Source organism: Delphinapterus leucas, chromosome 16 (assembly GCF_059928025.1).
Source record: "Delphinapterus leucas isolate spDelLeu-1000000601 "Yukka" chromosome 16, BTC_Dleu_Yukka2, whole genome shotgun sequence".
NCBI classification, from domain to species: domain Eukaryota; kingdom Metazoa; phylum Chordata; class Mammalia; order Artiodactyla; family Monodontidae; genus Delphinapterus; species Delphinapterus leucas.
In genome coordinates, this window is record NC_143144.1 from 29,431,622 (window position 1) to 29,448,225 (window position 16,604).

Genomic DNA, 16,604 nt, shown 5'->3' on the forward strand with positions numbered 1-16,604 from the left:
CCATGCCAGTCTCCATTTTCTGCACGAGTTAGGTTTTGTCAAGAAAAGGGTGTAACGCAACTAACAGTCCACCTGGAAGCATTTGCGGTGGACGATGGAGGGGCCAGACTCAGTGTACTCCTGCTTGCTGATCTACATCTGCTGGAAGGTGGACAGCGAGGCCAGGATGGGGCCGCCGATCCACACAGAGTACTCGCACTCAGGGGCAGCAGTGATCTTGATGTTCATTGTGCTGGGAGCCAGGGCGGTGATCTCCTTCTGCATCCTGTCGGCGATGCCTGGGTACATGGTGGTCCCGCCAGACAGCACCGTGTTGGCATAGAGGTCCTTGCGGATGTCGACGTCACACTTCATGATGGAATTGAAGGTAGTTTCGTGGATGTCACAGGATTCCATGCCCAGGAAGGAAGGCTGGAAGAGACCCTCAGGGCAGTGGAACCGCCCATTGCCAATGGTGATGACCTGCCCATCGGGCAGCTCGCAGCTGTTCTCCAGGGAGGAGCTGGAAGCCGCGGTGGCCATCTCCTGCTTGAAGTCCAGGGCGACGTAGCAGAACTTCTCCTTGATGTCATGAACGATTTCCCGCTCAGCCGTGTTGGTGAAGCTGTAGCCACGCTCCGTGAGGATCTTCATGAGGTAGTCCGTCAGGTCCCCGCCAGCCAGGTCCAGACGCAGGATGGCGTGGGGGAGGGCGTACCCCTAGTAGATGGGCACCGTGTGGATGACCCTGTCACTGGAGTCCATCACGATGCCAGTGGTGCGGCCAGAGGTGTACAGGGATAGCACAGCCTGGATGGCCACGTACATGGCTGGGGTGTCAAAGGTCTTGAACATGATATGGGCCATCTTCTCACAGTTGGCCTTAGGGTTCAGGGGGGCCTCAGTGAGCAGCACGGGGTGCTCCTCGGGGGCCACCCGCAGCTCGTTGTAGAAGGTGTGGTGCCATATCTTCTCCGTGTCCTCCCAGTTGGTGACGATGCCCTGCTCGATGGTGTACTTGAGGGTCAGGATGCCTCTCTTGCTCTGGGCCTCATCACCCACATAGGAGTCCTTCTGGCTCATGCCCACCATCACGCCCTGGTGCCGGGGTTCCCTGCCCCGGGAGGAGAAGGGAGGGGATGGAGGGGAAGACAGTCCGGGGAGCGTCGTTGCCCGCGAAGCTGGCCTCGCACATGCCGACCAGGAGTGCAGCAATATCGTCATCCATGGCGAACTGTGGGGAGAACAGGACCATGAGGCGGGGGTCGGGTGGGCCGCCCTCGCCCTACCCACTTCCCTGGTGTCTGTTTTAGACAGGCTGGCCTAGGAAGGCCTCTCTGACGTGGTAACATTTTTTTAATATGTAATTTTATTTATTTATTTTTAACATTTTATTTATTTATTTATTTTTGGCTGCGCTGGGTCTCCGTCGCTGCGCGCAGGCTTTTTCTCTAGTTGCGTTGAGTGGGAGCTACTCTTCCTTGCAGTGCGCGGGCTTCTCATGGCAGTGGCTTCTCTTGTTGCAGACCATGGGCTCTAGGTGTGCGGGCTTCAGTAGTTGCAGTACGCGGGCTCATAGTTGTGGCTCGCAGGCTCTAGGGCTCAGGCTCAGTAGGTGTGGCTCACGGGATTAATTGCTCCGTGGCATGTGGGATCCTCCTGGACCAGGGCTCGAACCCATGTCCCCTGCATTGGCAGGCAGATTCTTCACCACTGTGCCACCAGGGAAGCCCTGTGGTAACATTTTGAGCTGAGACTGGAAGGAAGTGAGCTATGCATATGGATATTCAGGAAGAGACTTTCCAGGTATAGAGAATAGCAAGGGCAAAGGCCTTGAGGTGGGAGGATGGTTGGAGAGTCTGGGAAAAAGCAAGAAAGCCAGAGCAGAATAAATGAGGAGGAAAGTGATTTTAAAGTCCATTATCTCATTTGAACCCTACCACAGTTCCCCAAGGTGGGTGTTATTAACCATAGTTTTACTGATGGGGATACTGAGACTCAGAGAGGTCAGGTCACTTGGCCAAAGTCACACAGCAAAGAAAGCTTCCAGCCCTGTGCCTCTGTGAATTTTTCCCACTGTACCACATAACTTCTCTGGACATTACAATTGGGTGGCACTGCAGAGTGGGACCAAGGGTCCAGAGAGAGGGTGAGAACTGGAGAAAACTGCAAGGTGGTTTACAGTTCCTGAGATGTAGGGAAGGTGTGGCTCTGAGTGCCGGCAGGGCTTGCTCCTGTGGCCAGGAGGCCCGTGGCAGCCCGAGCTGTAAGGATTCTTTAAGGCTGAAGCGCTAGGCTGTGACAGGGCAAGATGGATGAGAGCACTGGGCTTAGTACCCGACTGAATTTCCTGAGCAGTTTTCATCCAGATGGTCTCTGGGAGAATAAGGTTTAAGAAGATTGATTCCCTGGGAAGGGAGGACAGGAAGGAGAAAGGGCTCCTGGCCTGTCTGCTCCCAGTGGAAACGTCTCTTGTCTTTGAATAAAGGAAACTACTGCTTTGAAAGGTGTGACTGGACGGGCTTAGTGGCTCGTGTGATTTGCAGGCCTCAGGAGTGGGGCGGGAGGACAGGAAAGGGGTGGTGATGGCTTTCCCGCCTGGGAGGAGGGCAGAGGGGGAGGCGCCCCTCCTTCTGGGCAGGGGCACCTGCATCCCGTGCAGTGCTAGGGGTCCACTCGGGTGCAGTCTCCTCAGCCCCGCCTGGATTTCTCCATCCTCTGCTTCCTCTTTCACTTCTGAATGACTTCAGGTCTCCTGTTGACCCCAAGTGCTCACAGCTTCATGCCTCCAGGTCTCTTCTCATGCTGAGCCTGGGCTTGGAAGGCCACCATTCTGTGGTGGGGCGGCCAGTGACGTGACACTTACTGTGTGTGTGTCGGGGGATAAATGAGACAGAGAACTGGCATCATGGCAGGAAAACTGGCATGAAAGTTGCAGAAACCTTCTGGGAGAGAAAGGACCAAGACTTGAAGGTATTCAGAGCTTTGGGAGCGTGTATGTGAAATGCTGTGAATGTTCTGAAACTAACTTGGTGATGGTTGTACATTTTTGTGACTTGACCAAAAACCATTGAATTGAACACTTACAACGGATGAATTGTGGGATGTGTGAGTTGTATCTCAATAAAGTAATTATTAAAACAACACCAAAAAGACCCAGTGGCAGGGAAGGCTATTGAGGTCCCTGAGATAAAAATCATCATGGGACAGGCTTGGGACTGGTGGGTTGGCTGGTGGCTCTGCGTGGGGCAGAGAAGGCAGCAGAGACTAAAATCTGCCTCAGTCCAGTTGTTCTGGTTTGTGTCCTGGGATTTTGTGTGCAGCAAATTATTTTTTTTTAATATACTTTTAGAAAATTTCAAACAGATGAAGGTACCAAAGGATTCATTAAGAAAATGTCAAATGGAACGTTTTAAATATCCCAAAAGAGAATAGTATAATGAACTCCTGCGTACCCATCATCCGACATCAACAATTATCAACTCATGGCCATTTTTTTTTTCATTCACATCCCCGTTCACTTCTGCCCTTTCCAGCTTATATTGAAGCAAATCCCACACATCATATTTCATCTGAAAATAACATTATTATACCTAAAAGAATTAATAGTAATTCCTTAAGATCATCAAATATCCAGTTATTATCCAGATTTCCAAATGCTCCATTAATGTCTTATTTTTAAAAGTTTTAGTTTGTCTGAGTCAGGATCTAAATAAGGCCACACATTGTGATTAGTTGATATATATATATTTTTAAATAAATTTATTTATTTATTTATTTATTTATGGCTGTGTTGGGTCTTGGTTGCTGTGCACAGGCTTTCTCTAGTTGCAGCGAGTGTGGGCTACTCTTTGTTGCAGTACGTGGGTTTCTCATTGCGGTGGCTTCTCTTGTTGAGAAGCATGGGCTCTCATGCTTCAGTAGTTGTGGCATGTGGGCTCAGTAGTTGTGGCTCATGGGCTCTAGAGCGCAGAATAAATAGTTGTGGTGCACGGGCTTAGTTGCTCCACGGCATGTGGGATCTTCCCGGACCAGGGCTCGAACCTGTGGTCCTTGCATTCGCAGGCAGATTCTTAACCACTGTGCCACCAGGGAAGTCCCATCTGAGTCTTTTTTTAATCCATAAGTTCCTCCTCTTTTTTTTTTTTTCTTGAAGTTGGTTTGTTGAAGAAACTGGATTTTTGTTCAGAAAAGTTTCGCACAGGCTGAATTTTCCAACTGTATGTTTAGCAAGCTCCTCTGGACTCTGAATTTCCTGTAAACTGAAAGTTGGGTCTCGAGGTTTGATCAGGTTCAGTTTTTTTGTTTGTTTTTTTCTGTTTTTGGCAAGGCTATGTCGGTGGTGGTGTGTTATTCCATCAGGAGACACATAGTGTCTGGTTGTCTTTCTTTTTGTGATACTCAATGTCTAGATCCATAAATTCATAAGGGGCTGCAAAAACTATCATTATTCCTTCTGCATTTGTTGCAAAGAGAAACTTCTCCTCATCTACTATTTGGTTTCCCAGTGGTACAATTCATATAGGAAAGCAGGATAAAGCTGGATTTATCCTTTTATCTACCAGTCTTTAAAAGAATGAGTTAGTTTCCTATCATCCTCCTGAGTTTGTTTGTTTGTTTGCTTTCAGTATCATTATGAACTCATAGATTTAAATATATTTGGTGAATTTCAATCCACTGCAGTTAGTTTTATTATTGATGTCTTACTTGTCCCATCTTTGTCCAATGGGAACACTTCGGTTGGCTCCCGAGTCCTTTTGACGCCACCCTAGTGGTGTTTGAAGAGTCCTCGCTGGCTGATATGATATGGCTCATCTTGTCCATTCCCTGCCTCAGAATTGGGATCAGCCATTTCCTGTGGGTGAATAAACCTAGGTACGTTTGTGGAGAGGAGCATCCTCTCTTACATCCTGTGTACCATTTTGGCTTGGGCACTGCATGACTCAAAGAGCTCAATCTGGTCCCATTACTGTGGACAGAGCAAGTGGCCGAGGTCTCAGCGTAAATAGCACTTTCTCAAGAAAGCCCTCAGTGCTCCCCCAGACCACATCAACAGCCCCTCTTTTACATTTCTTATTTTACTCATTTTGGCAACTGTCAACATTCTTGGTTGCAAGCAACAGAAACTATCTCTGCTGACTTAAATAGAAAAAGGGTTGATTTTTTTAAGAAGTATGTATTAGGATGTTGGTTTGCCTGTACTGACAGATAAAGATAGAGCATTTATTTCTCTCTTGTAAAAATGTAAGATGATAGGCAGTTGGAGCAGGGGAGGCTGCAGGGTGACTCTGCTCCTCAGAGTTGTCCAAGGGCCCAGGTTCCTTCTGTCTTGTTGCTCTGTATGCTCCATGACAGTGCTGTCCAATAGAATTTTTGGTGATGATGGAGATGTTCTTTACCTGTGCTGTCCAGTACAGTAGCTACTGGCCACATGTGTATATTGAACACTTGAACATGATTAGAGCGACTGAGGAACTGAGCTTTAAATTTTATTTTATCTTAATTAATAAATTTAAATTACTTTAGGCTCATGTGGCTAATGGCTCCAGGGTCAGACAGCATATGTCTAGAAGTTGTCCTCATCTGCCTGGCTGTGAAAGAGATTCTACCAATCTACCTTGTAGATTTCAGGATGGGAAGAAGGAGGAGGGGCAAGCAGCTTCCTTCTGAGGACACACATCAGTTCCTGTCCCTTCCCATTGGCCAGAACTTAAGAGGGTCAGGCTTTGCTGCAAGGGAGTCTGGGAAATGAAGTCTCTAGCTGGAGAGCAGTTGCTGCTACTAAAAGGAAGAAGAGGGAGAATAGATATTGGTGGGCAATTAGAGACAAGGAAACTGGGTAGCTTTAGCCTGTTGCCAGGAGGTGTGGACAGCAGAGAATTAGGTTTTGAGACCTCCAAGGCAGACATAAACCTCAAAATTCTCACTGTGTTGCTGATCCTGTATCTTGCTCACTCTGTGTCTCCTGGGGCACAACTGAGGGGTTAATATTGCCACCCGAAATCTTACAACAGGATCCCCAAGTTCCACAGCTAGCTGTATGGTCATTTCATTATTTAATCCTCAAAAAAAATTCTAGGAGGAAAGAACTATCACTATTCCATCTCCAAATCTCAGCCTCCATCTTCACATCACCTCTTCATGTCTGTCTCGAACCTCCCTCTGCTGCTCTCTCATAAGGGCACTCGGCATTGGATTTAGGGCCCACCCGGATAATACAGGATAAACTCCTCTTTTTAAGGTCCTTAACTTAGTTGCATCTTTAGCCATATAAGGGAATACTCTCAGGTGCTCAGAAAGGACATAGACATATCCTTTTGGGGGTCAGCCTTTATCCCACTACAACCCAACTCACAAACCTGGTAAGTAGGTCCCTGGGTTACACAATTGCAGACACATGGTGTTTAACATGGTGGCCCTATTGGTGACAGCAGAGCTGGGATTTGAATCCAGGCCAGCCTGATTCCAAAGCCCACTGTTTCCATCTAGAATTTAACCTCTAAAGGTTTGAGAGTTAGAGCAGTTCAAGAACAGATAGCTGTGGTTAGCCCAACACTGGTTAGATTCACGCTGAAGGCTAGATCTGAAGTTCTCATCCCGGATGAACTTCTCAGCTCCAGCCAGGATCAGGGGTTTTCTCCTCTGTCTCTCTTCCCCCTCTTACTCGTTCCTTCACTGCGCTGGTGGGTTGTGCTGTGCCTCTAAAAGAGAAGAATTCCTCACATCTGTAAAGTGATTTACCCTTTATAAAGCAATTTCATATAATATAAAGTTGAGAACTTTTTTTTTTTAGAATTGGTGCTACTTATTGTTCTTGATTTAAAAAGCAGAAGAATTGAGATCCTTCGGTATTTTTAAGGAAGAACAGCCCCCAGATTAAGTTGACTTTGTAGCTGACCCTTGCTTGATTCCTTTTTAGGGTCAGTGGCCTTTGATAGAAAAAAATACCCTCACTCCTGCAGCCTGAGGAAGTGGAAAGACAAAGGAGGCTTGATCAGCTCAAGGCAGGAAGAAGGCAGCCCAGCGTGGGAGCTGCTCCCCAGGGCAGGGGGCTGTGGAGAAGGGAGCTGCCCAAAGGCCTTGCTTGCCTCCATGGGGAGGCTGGTTCCAGGCTCTTCAGAGCTGGGTGCCAAGCTGGGAAGCAGTACCCAGGGGACCAGCCCCTGACTGGGTATGGCTGCTTTTCCCCGAATCCTAGCATGTGCACCCTCAAGAGCACTCATGCCCATTCACTGCAAAGCTGCACACGTTTCCATACTCAGAACCCATATCGACATGCACTGGTGCGCGTGCGCACACACACACGCACGCACACACAGGTCTATTTTTGAATAATACTTGCTAGCACTTATTACGTACTTCCTGTGTACTGGCACCATTTGATCAAGTGCTTTTCATTCATGAATTGGTTTCAGTCATTACCACAACCTTGTAAGGTAGGTAATATTATTTTTCCCATTTAACAGATGTAGAAACTGAGGCACAAAGAGACTAAGTCACTTGCCTGAGTTGGATTTGAACCCAGCCCATCTGGGCCTAGAGTCCACACTGCTTCACCCAGGCCCCCTTCTACTCTGGTGTGACACATATGCATGTACACACACACACATTGTGCCACTCACAGTGCTACCAGTTTGTGTGCAAATGCACTCTGACACACACACTTACTGCTGACCCTACACGTGCACTCCTGCTGCCCCTCCTGCCTTCCTTCCCCTCCTAGGGACCAGTTTTCTTCTGAAGCCAATGACGGAGGCCCGGCCAGCCGGGTGTCAGGGTCAGGATGGGGGCAGGGTGGCCGCTGACAGGGTGATGGAAAGCAGGAAAGTCACAAATAAGCAAACAGCCCTGCCTGGACACAGCCTCGCAGAGCGTTTCCTGAATGTCCAGGGACATGTTTATTTTTCGACAACTATCCAGAGCCGACCCCAAGTCTTTTCCTTCCGAATGGCCGTCTTGATGGAGCCATGGTGCTGTGGGTCTGGCTTGTTCAGAGCTGATGTTTACAAATGTCTCTCTTCTCTAACAGAGGCTGGGAGGCCCTCGTGGGGTGGGTCCCATCTTACTTTTCAACCTCATCCCTCCAACCCCAGGTTCCTGGCTGCTGGCTCTCTGACCCCACACCCTTCAGCCCACTCCAGCCCCGCTTCCTTTGTTTGAGCTGTCCTTTGCCTGGGATGGCCAATTCCTGTTTTCTAGGTAAATCCTACTCTCCTTCCTGGGTCTAACTCAAATGACATTTCCTCCAGGAAGCTTTCTAGGATTCTTTCAAGGTATAAGGAATCTCTTCCTTTGCATGGCACTGAAAAAAAAGTTAAATTTTAATTGTGGTAAAATACACATAGACTTTACCATCTTAGTCATTTTTAAGTGTACAGTTCAATAGTGTTAAGTACATTCACACTGATGTGCAATCATCACCACCATCCATCGACAGAACTCTTTATCTTGCAAAATTGAAACTCAGTCCCCACTAAACAGTACCTCTCCATTCACCCGTCTCCCCAGCCCCTGCAACTACCATTCTACACTCTGTCTCTGTGAATCTGACAACTCTTGGTACCTCATATCAATGGAATCGTACAGTATAGTGTGTGTGTGTGTGTGTGTGTGTGTGTGACTGATTTATTTTACTTAGCATTAATGTCCCCAGTGTTTATCCATGTTGTAGCACACATCAGAATTTCCTTCCTTTTTAAAGGCTGAATAATATTCCATTGCATGTATATACCACATTTTTTTATCCATTCATCCATCAATGGACACTTGGGTTGCTTCTACCTTTTTGCTATTGTGAGTAATACTGCTATGAACATGGGTATATATCTCTTTGGTACTTTGTTCTTTTAACACAACACTTGTTTGTCCATTCATTTGTTGATGGATATTTGACTATTTTCCAGGTTTGAATATTACAAATAAAGCTGCTATAAATGTTTGTCTACAAGTCTTTATATGGACCTATGCTTTCATTTCTCTTGGGCAGATATCTGGAAGTGGGCTGGATATGCTAGGTGTATATTTAACTTTCTAAAGAGACTGTCAAACTGTTTTCCAAAGTGGTCATACCAATTTACATTCCTAGTAGCAATGTATGAGAGTTCCTGTTCCTTCATATCCTCACCAACACTTGGTATGATAAATCTTTTTTATTTGAATTATTTTAATAGGTGTGTAGTGGTGTCTCATTTTGGTTTTAATTTGCATTTCCCTATTGACCATTATTTCTCATTTCTCATTATTTTTCACTTCTTTGGGAAAGTGTTCAAATCTTTTGCTGATTTTTTTTTATTGGGCTGTTTGTTTTCGTATCATTGAGTTTTGAGAGTTCTTTATATATTCTGGATATAAGACCTCTATCATATGTGATTTGTAAACATTTCTCCCAATCTATGACTTGTCTTTTTATTCTCTTAACAGTATCTTTTGAAGAGTAGAAATTAACTTTGTTGAAGTCTTATTTATTATTTTTTCCTTTATGTATATGCTTTTAATGTCATATCTAAGAAATTTTTGCCTACCCAAAGTGACAAAAAAATTTTTTTTCCCTTTGGGACTCCACCTTTTAATTGTCACATTTTAGGGAAGGAACAGAGTAGGTGATGTAATAAAACAAAACAGTAGGCATTTCATCACGATCACACGAAATTGGAAAGCAAAACGTATCACTTGATAGCCTTGGAGGAGTGTATTTATGGAAAACTCCAGGATTCTCTGGAATTCACACTGTACAGGAAGCCCTAGTTTCTCATCTCTCCTTAGCAAGGTAGAGAATAAGAGAGAAAAGAAGTCACTACCGGCAGACCGAGAAGATGGCAGACTAGTGTCTCTGATAAACCACCTTATCGGGGTTTGGATGCCAGTTTCTTTTATAGCACAGAAAGAAGTGAGAGACGAGGAAGTAAAGTAAAAAGGCCATACGTTTTGCAAATATCCCCTGGAACTGCCAGCCTGGGTGAGGGGATGTGTTAATGTCATTTTTTTTTTCCTTTTGGCAGCCATCCACGGGTGGGCAGGGTCAGACTGTCTCCCTCTGGGTCCCGACTCCCGGAGGTGGGAGGCAGCGACTGCTGAACCCGAGCGCGGGTGACCGTGGCTCTCCGCGTCCTTCCCTGACAGCTTCCGCCCTGCTGGCCAGTGGGCAGTGAGCGCAGCGTGGACGCCCTCCCCCACTAGAATTTTTATAGTTTTAGATTTTACATGTAAGTCATGATCTATTTTGATCTAATTTCTTTACATACATATACATAAGTATATATATTCTTTTTTTACATTCTTTTCCATTATAGGTCATTATAAGATATTGAGTATAGTTCCCTGTGTTATACAGTAGGTCCTTGTTGGTTATCTATTTTATATATGGTAGTGTGTATATTTTAATCCCAAACTCCTAATTTATCCCTCTCCCTTCTTCCCTATTAGTAATTGCAAGTTTGTTTCCTGTGTCTGTGAGTCTATTTCTGTTTTGTAAATAAGTTCACTTGTATCCTTTTTTTAGATTCCACATATAAGCAATATTGTATGATATTTGTCTTTGTCTGGCTTACTTCACTTAGTATGATAATCTATAGGTCCACCCATTTTGCTGCAAATGGCATTATTTCATTCTTTTTTATGGCTGTGTAATATTCCATTGTATATGTGTACCACATCTTCTTTATCCATTCCTCTGTCAAAGGACATTTAGGTTGCATCCATGTCTTGGTTATTGTAAATAGCACTGCAGTGAACATTGGGGTGCATGTATCTTTTTGAAATATGGTTTTCTCCAGATATATGCCTAGGAGTGGGATTGCAGAATCATATGGTAGTTCTATTTTTGGTTTTTTAAAAGAACCTCCATACTGTTCTCCATAGTGGTTGTACTAATTTACATTCCCACCAACAATGTGAGAGAGTTCCTTTTTCTCCACATCCTGTCTAGCATTTGTTATTTGTAGACTTTCTGATGATGGCCATTCTGACTGGTGTGAAGTGGTACCTCATTGCAGTTTTGATTTGCATTTCTCTGATAATTAGTGATGTTGAGCATCTTTTCATGTGCCTTTTGGCCATCTGTATGTCTTCTTTGGAGAAATGTCTTTTTAGATCTTCTGCCCATTTTTTGATTGGGTTTTTTTTTTTAATTGAACTGCATGAGCTGTTTGTATATTTTGGAGATTAATCCCTTGTCAGTTGCATTGTTTGCAAATATTTTCTCCCATTTTGTGGGTTGTCTTTTCATTTTGTGTATGGTTTCCTTTTCTGTGCAAAAGCTTTTAAGTTAAACTAGGTCCCATTTGTTTATTTTTGTTTTCATTTCCATTACTCTAGGAGACGGATCCAAAAAGATAATGCTGCTATTTATGTCAAAGAGTGTTCTGCTTATGTTTTCCTCTAGGAGTTTTATAGTATCCAGTCTTACATTTAGGTCTTTAATCCATTTTGAGTTTATTTTTGTTATGGTGTTAGAGAATGTTCTAATTTCATTCTTTTACATGTAGCTATCCAGTTTTCCCAGCAGCACTTATTGAAGAGACTGTCTTTTGTCCATTTTATATTCTTTTCTCCTTTGTTGTAGATTAATTGACCATATGTGTGTGGCTTTATTTCTGGGCTTTCTATCCTGTTCCATTGATCTATATTTCTGTTTTTGTGCCAGTACCATACTGTTTTGATGACTGTAGCTTTGTAGTATAGTCTGTAGTCAGGGAGCCTGATTCCTGCAGCTCTGGTCTGCTTTCTCAAGATTGCTTTGGCTATTTGGGGTCTTTCATGTTTCCATACAAATTAAAATTTTTTTTGTTCTAGTTCTGTGAAGAATACAATTGGTAATTTGATTGAACTGGATTAAATCCATAGATTGCTTTGGATAGTATAGTCATTTTGACAATATTGATTCTTCCAATCCAATAACACGGTATCTCTTTCCATTTGTTTGTGTCACTTTTGATTTCTTTCATCAGTGTCTTATAGTTTTCAGAGTACAGGTCTTTTGCCTCCTTAGGTAGGTTTATTCCTAGGTATTTTATTCTTTTTGATGTGATGGTAAATGGAATTGTTTCCTTAATTTCTCTTTCTGACCTTCCATTGTTAGTGTATAGAAATGCAACAGATTTCTGTATATTAATTTTGTATCCTGCAACTTTACCAGATTCACTGATGAACTCTGGTAGTTTTCTGGCAACATCTTTAGGATTTTCTGTGTATAGTATCATGTCATCTGCAAACAGTGACCGTTTTACTTCTTCTTTTTCCATTTGTATTCCTTTTATTTCTTTTTCTTCTCTGATTGCTATGGCTAGGACATCCAAAACTATGTTGAATAATAGTGGTGAGAGTGGACATCCTTGTCTTGTTCCTGAACTTAGAGGAAATGCTTTCAGCTTTTCACTGTTGAGTATGATGTTAGCTGTGGGTTTGTCCTATATGGTCTTTATTATGTTGAGGTAGATTCCCTCTATGCCCACTTTCTGGAGAGCTTTTTTTTTTTTCATGGATTCCTTTAATGCGTCCAACATAAGTTCTTTTTTTTTTTAAATCGAAATATAGTTGATTTACAATGTGGTGTTAGTTTCTAGTGTACAGCAAAGTGAATCAGCTATACATATACATATATCCCCTCTTTTTTGGATTTGCTTCCCATTTAGGTCACCACAAAACATTGAGTAGAGTTCCCTGTGCTATACAGTAGGTTCTCATTAGTTATCTATTTTATACATAGTATCAGTAGTGCGTATATGTCAATCCCAACTTCCCAATTCATCCCACCCAACATAAGCTCTTAATCTGAGGTCTGTAGATGAAAAATGTGTGCATATGAATTATTCTAGGAAGAGCCTGGAGAGTTTTTTTTTATCATAAATTGATGTTGAATTTTATCAAAAGCTTCTTCTGCACCTATTGAGATGATCATATAGTTTTTATTCTTTCATTTGTTAATGTGATATATCACACTGATTGATTTGCAGATACAGAAAAATCCTTGCATCCCTGGGATAAATCCTCCTTGATCATGGTGTATGATCCTTTTAACGTATTGTTGGATTTGGTTTGCTAGTATTTTGTTGAGGATTTTTGTGTCTATGTTCATCAGTGATATTGGCCTGTAATGTTCTTTTTTTGTGGTATCTTTGTCTGGTTTTGGTATCAGGGTGATGGTGACCTCATGGAATGAGTTTGGAAGTGTTCCTTCCTCTGCAATTTTTTGAAATAATTTCAGAAGGATGGGTGTTAATTGATCTGATTTTTTGCACATGGCTTGAGGTATTGATTGAATTTCATTTTTTACATATATGTAAAAAAATGTAAAAGAATTTCATTTTTTACATATATTCAGTTGTTTCAGCATCATTTGTTGAAAAGACTATCTTTTCTCCACTAAGTTACCTTTACATCTTTGTTGAAGATTAATTATTCACTTATTGTGGGTCTTTTTCTGTTCCATTGATTTATTTGTCTACCTTGATGTCACCATCACACTATCTTGATAACTGTAGCTTTATAATAGGTCTTGAAATCAGGTAGTGTTAGACCTCCAACTTTGTTCTTTTTCCAAGTTTTCTGGGCTACTCTAAGTCTTTGTATTTCCATATGGATTTTAGAATCAGCTTGTCAATTTCTAGAAAAAAGCCTGCAAGGATTTTGATTGGGATTGCTTTGATTCTGTACATCAATTTGCGGAGAAGCGACATCCTAACCATCTCTGACCTATGAACATGGTATTTCTCTATATTTATTTGGATCTTGTTTATTTTTCTTTCAGTAGTGGTTTGTAGTTTCTAGTACACAGGGCTTACACATCTTTTGTTAGATTTATCCCTAGGTAGTTCATATTTTTGCTGCTATTGTAAATGATATTTTTCAATTTTAATTTCCAATTGTTTATTGCTAGTATATAGAAACACAATTTTGTTTTTGAAATTGATCTTGTATCCTGTAATCTTGGTTACCTATTAGTTGTAGTAGGTTTTTGTAGATTCCAAGGGATTTCCTATATAGATTATCGCATCATATACAAATAAAGACAATTTGCTTCTTCTTGTCCAGTCTTTCCTAAGATGTCTTCTTAGAAATCTTTCCTTGCCTTATTGGATTGTCTAGAATCTCTAGTACAATGTTGAATTGGAGTGACATAATCTAACATCCTTACCTTGTTCCTGATCTTAAGGGAAAAGCATTCAGCCTCTCACCGTTAATTATGATGCTGGCTGTGAACTTTCCATAGTGCCCTTTATCAAGTCAAAGATGTTTTCTTCTGTTTCTGGTTTCTTGAGAATTTTCATCATGAGTGGGTGTTGGATTTTGTCAAATTCTTTTTCTGCATCTATTGAGATAATCAACTGGTTTTTAGCCCCTTCTTTCTATTAATGTGGTGTATCACATTAATTGATTTTTGGATGTTAAATCAACCTTGCATCCTTGGAATAAACCCTTCCTGGGTTTATCTTTACATATTGATGGATCAATATTTTACATATTGATGGATCCAATTTGCTAAAATTTTGTTAAGAATTTTTGTATCAAGTTTTATAAGGGATGTTGGTCAGTCGTTTTCTTTTTTAGTAATGTCTTTGGTATCAGAGTAATGCTAGCTTCATAGAATGAGTTCTGAAGTATTCTATCCTCTTCAGTTGTCTGGAAGAGTGTGTAGAATTGGTATTATTTCTTACTTAAATGTTTGATAGAATTCACCAGTGAAACCGAAAGTAAAATAGCTAGTGGGAAGCAGCAGCATAGCACAGGGAGATCAGCTCGGTGCTTTGCGATGACCTAGAGACGTGGGATAGGGAGGGTGGGAGGGAGGCTCAAGAGGGAAGGGATCTGGGGACATGTGTATGCATATGGCTGATTCGCTTTGTTGTACAACAGAAACTAACACAGTATAGTATTGTGAAGCAATTATACTCCAATGAAGATCTATTAAAAAAAAAAAAGAATTCACCAGTGCAGTCTCTGGGCCTGGGAAGTTTATAACTACAAATTCCAATTCAATACGTATCTATAATAGATATAGGAATATTCAGGATATCTGTTTCTTCCTGAGTAAGCTTTAGTAAGTTGATGAAAAATTTTGGCCATTATTTCTTCTTTCCCTTCTCCTTTCCTTTAGGGATATATTCATATAATATTCATATACATATTCATATAATATATATTATATGTATGTATGTGTACATATACATATATATGTATGTGTATATATATATATATATATATATATATAAAAGGCTGCTTGAGTTTTTCCACAGTTTATTGATGATTAGTTCAATTTTATTTCTCTAGAGTTGATTTGGGTCTTTTTTTATGTCTTCTGTGCCTCTTCTCAACATGTTTGCTCTTTCATTTCCAGGTTTTACTGATTGGTTCTTATCTTCATCGGTTGCACTTTCCTACTTTTCTGCATGTGTGGTAACTTTTGATGGATGCCAGACTTTTTTTTTTTTTTGCGGTACGCGGGCCTCTCACTGTTGTGGCCTCTCCCGTTGCGGAGCACAGGCTCCGGACGCGCAGGCTCAGCGGCCATGGCTCCTGGGCCTAGCCGCTCCACGGCATGTGGGATCTTCCCGGACTGGGGCACAAACCCGTGTTCCCTGCATTGGCAGGCGGACTCTCAACCACTGCGCCACCAGGGAAGCCCGATGCCAGACATTTTGAATTTTACTTTCTTGCGTGCTTTGTGTTCTTATAAGTCTTCTTGAGCTTTGTTCTAGATGCCATTATGTTACTTGGAAACAGTTTGATCATTCTGAGTCTTGCTTTTAAGATTTGATAGGTAGAATCAGAGTAGTGTTAATCTAGGGCTAATCTTGTCTCATTGCTGAGACTAGGCCCTTCTAAGTACTCTACCCAATGCCTATTGGAAACCAAAAATATTCTTGGCCTTCTAATCTTTTCTGGTAGTTCTTCCCCTGGCCTCGGGTAGCATCCTTATACACCACGCACTGCTCAGTACTCTGCTGAGTACCTGAGGGGGAGGTGCTCATCTCTTGGGTTGTCTCTCTGTGCAACCCTCTCCTCTCCAGGGCTCTATCCTGCAAATGCCAGGTGCCCGGGTTTCCTCAGAGACCATCTTAGCTCCATCTCCTTAACTCATCATATTAACTAAGCTCTGTCTGGGATTCCTCCTCTCTTTGTGGTATCCTGGAAACTCTCTCAAGGCAGTGATTTGGGGAAAGTGCGTGGCTCACCTTGCTGATTTCCCATCTCGGTTGCTGTATGTTCAGTGGCTCGAAAATTGTCTCATATACTTTGTACAGTGTTTTAGTTGTTTCACGTGGGAGGGTAAATCCATTCCCTGTTGTTCTATCTTGGCTGGAAGTGGAGGGCGCTCAGTGCCCTTTGGCTTTTAGCAATAGTGCCGTCAAACCGGGAGGCTAGCAGTTCTGGAGGAGTCTGAGGTGTGTTATGGGGTTGGCTGGAAGAAGAAGGGTCAGTTTATATGAAAGGGTGAGCATCTCTGTGCCCGTAGCTATGTATCTGCTATCCCTGACTGCACATCTGTCTGCACGTCTGAATGCATTCTGCTGGAGTCTGGGAAGCTGTCTGTGGCTGGCCCCCTGGAACAGGGTCCCTCCTTTTGTCTGCTCAGGTGAAACTCCAGGCTGCTTATACAATCACTCTGCCAAATTTCTGGATGTCCCACA

General features: G+C 42.7%; 2 pseudogenes; one reads left to right on the top strand and one right to left on the bottom strand.

Moving 5' to 3' along the window:
* The window catches only part of LOC149747244 (uncharacterized), a 119,467-nt pseudogene that overhangs the window by 13,741 nt on the left and 89,122 nt on the right, over positions 1-16,604 (top strand).
* Positions 46-1,222, bottom strand: LOC111183582 (actin, cytoplasmic 1 pseudogene; annotated as a pseudogene).